Source organism: Vicugna pacos, chromosome 5 (genome assembly GCF_048564905.1).
Source record: "Vicugna pacos chromosome 5, VicPac4, whole genome shotgun sequence".
Classification (NCBI taxonomy): Eukaryota; Metazoa; Chordata; class Mammalia; order Artiodactyla; family Camelidae; genus Vicugna; species Vicugna pacos.
In genome coordinates, this window is record NC_132991.1 from 53,257,755 (window position 1) to 53,260,912 (window position 3,158).

Below are 3,158 nucleotides of genomic sequence, written 5' to 3' on the forward strand. Positions count from 1 at the left end.
CCTGAAACGTCTTGGGTAAAACTTCTCCGCCCAACCTGGACTTCTACAAGTTCAAACCTTATCCTCTTCAAGTTTTATAACACTCTCAGCTTAACTTTTTTCTTGAGGTCCCTTCCCTCCACTTCCCGCCCTTTTGGCACTAACTCAGTGCTCCTTCTCCAAATCTCCACCATAAACGACAACAGCACTTCCAGACGTTTTCTAGGAGTGAAAGTACCTTACGATACGCAGGATGAGCCAGGATTAGAGCAGCGGTTCTCAAAGCGCTGTCCGTGCGGCACATCAACGAGCCCTGGCATTTGACAGAAACGGAAATTCCCAGGTCCCGCCCCGAACCTGCGCAGTAAGAAACTCTGGGAGTAGGGCCCAGCGATTTGGTTTCACAAGCCCTCCAGGTGTTTCTGATGTGAGCTAAACTTTGAGGGTATAATAGTAATCACAATCACGTGGTTCTCATTCGCTCCAGTAAGTGTCTATCAGAACACCTGGGAACATTTAAGACCTGCCCTCCAGAGACCGGTTTCACTTGGACCATAACGGGGCCCAGAGTTTCCAGGCGATTTTGCTGTTTGGTGGGGCTGCTGAAACTGCAGAATCCTCAGAGAAGAACTAACAAGGGAGACAATTGTTTTCTCTTGCGGAGGAATTGCGGGGTGAGGGAGAAAAGGCATGGTGCTGGCTTCCCTGCCTTAACTTCAAAATATTTAGCTATCATTATAACCTTAACTCGAATCATTAACATGAAGCAAGACTGCATGTCCAATTTTTTAAATCTCGCTTCAGTAAAATATATAAATGACTATTAGAATTTCTGAGCACATGTGGTAGAAATGCTGAAAGTAAGCAGAACCCTTCCAAGCATCATGGACACCTAGGTTGGCGACAGAGCACTTGTGGTTCATTGATGGCTGGCTGGGTGCCTTAACAAATTTAGCAACACTTCAGGTCCATGCCCTGGGCAACTGGCCTTCTCACACCCTCGTCTCAGCCCCCAGTCCTTTGGAACACAACTACAATTCTGCTAATGTCTTCAGACAAAGGCATCATTTTATTCAGCTTTTATTAATAGCAGCAAGTGTTAGAGGCTTTGTAGACTGAACCCTGTGGGGAAAAAAGTTAGAGACTGGGTGTGGATTTAAGCATTATGCCACCTCATCAGGACATTTTTCCACTTTCTTTTCGTAAGGGCCAAAATAGACAATGGAAGAAACACCAATTCCAATTTTCCAAATGGCAATGAGACACTGTGTTGAGAGTTCACTAGTGAAGTTTACGTTTAGATAATATAACACAATCACACAAATCCCTACCTTTTCTGGCTTAATTGGGCTCTATTACTGTCAGCTGATTCGATTTGGGGATTTTTTTTTCTTTCAATTTAAATAATCACATGGCATGTAGTTAGAAGTAGTATAAACTTTTTGTTTTAAGAAATCTTTAAGTTTCTTAAAACTTTACTTTACACCTGAAACTGCTTTGCTGTGCACCTGAAACTAACATTGTAAATCAACTACACTTCAGTAAATTTTTTAAAATAATAAAAAAAGAAACAGAAGTTGACCAAATGTATTTAAGTTTCAATCTTTTCTTTTTTGGAGGGAGAGGTAATTAGGTTTATTATTTTTTTTAATGGAAGTACTGGGGATTGAACCCAGGGCCTCATGCATGCAAAGCATGCACTCTACCACTGAGCTATACCCTCCCCTCAATTTTCAGTATTTTCATCTTAGTTGCATAAATTACCCTGATTAGAAAATCAATTACAACACAATTAGCCAAAACTCCAGTGCGTTATCTGGTTACCCCATGAACAACTGCCAAGCTGTAGTTCAGGGAAAAAAATCTTTCACCAAAAGCACATGGTATTTATAAGGAACTCAAGTGCCAGCTGGCCTCGATGTCCAACAACAATAAAACCTTTAAATATCTGCCCTGTGCTTGCAGTCAGTTAAATGAGCGTAAAGGAAATACAGAAGAGGAGCGCTGTGGTTCTCCTTTGAGTGAAAGCACATCTGGTCTTTTGCTGATGATATTCTAAACAGTGCTGGGAATGGATACTCACTGCAAAACCTACCTGCTGAGAAGTCCATAAAATCCGGAACCTTGTCTTTGAAGTTGTTGGCAGAACACTGGGAAAACAAAAGTTGGAAGAAACACTGTAGAGACAATTTGTCAGACACTTACTATTGTATTCCTTTAAAACTGTCATGAAGTTGTCCATGTTTTTAGACACGTAGTGTAATGCTCAGTGAGATGGAACTTGAACTGCCCTCCTACAAATGTGTAGAGCCTGAAAGTAGCTGGGCAAGACGTGGACAGATCTGCCTGAGACGATTCCAACCCCTTCCGAGTGGTTGACATCTGTCAGAGAGCCCACAAGGACTTGATCAAAGGCCCAGTGGCAGGGAATATAAACATACACTGTGATAGTAGAGAGACCAGCAGGGGAGCATGGCCACCGCACCTCCTGGATCACCAGAGCCTCTAGGCCATGGTGGTGGCAGATCTCAGTCCTCATCCTGACCTGGAGATGGAAACTTGGTAAGGTGCCCTCTTGGCAGAGGTGGCACCAAGACAGGGGTTGTCATTAGACCTGTGAGAGCCACCCCAGCAGGACAGTCTGCTCTAGCCATGTTTCCGAGGCGTGGCCAAAGAGACAGCAGACCCTATAGAGATGTTTGGTTTGGTTTTTTACAATGAACCAAAGACTGAGTGCCTCCTACTCCTCTCTGAGCCACTATTACTAATAAAATGACAACTCTAAAAAGCTACAAAAGAGTAAAAATTGGAGTTTAAAATATGATGGGCTCGTTGAGTCTCTGCTGAAGGTAGATAAGACTGTCAGCCTCAGAAGGTGAAACCTGACTTCTGCCTGAGTCCTTGGCCGTTTTCTGAGTCTGCTGATTCGTTTTACTGAGCCAGAGTTAAAACTGGACTTTCTCAGCTTCAAGATTACATAATTTTGAAGCAAAACAACTAGTAAAATTTCTTAGAATATAAGGGCCAAAGGCAGAATACAGAGGCAATGTTGGAGTGAATCTTGAAAGATGTGTGTAAACTCATCCGGTTATCAAAGGGCAGGACTGCCAGACCCAGAGAGGCAGCAAAAGGTCAAACCCTGGAATCTCCAGCAGAGAAAATTAAAATTATTCTGTGCC

General features: G+C 43.0%; 1 non-coding gene across 1 annotated transcript; it reads right to left on the reverse strand.

Annotated features, from left to right (window-relative positions):
• Positions 1–1,630: 1,630 nt before the first annotated feature.
• Positions 1,631–1,703, reverse strand: TRNAA-UGC (transfer RNA alanine (anticodon UGC)). Its single transcript has one exon. It is a non-coding gene; the product is annotated as a tRNA-Ala (tRNA).
• Positions 1,704–3,158: the final 1,455 nt, after the last annotated feature.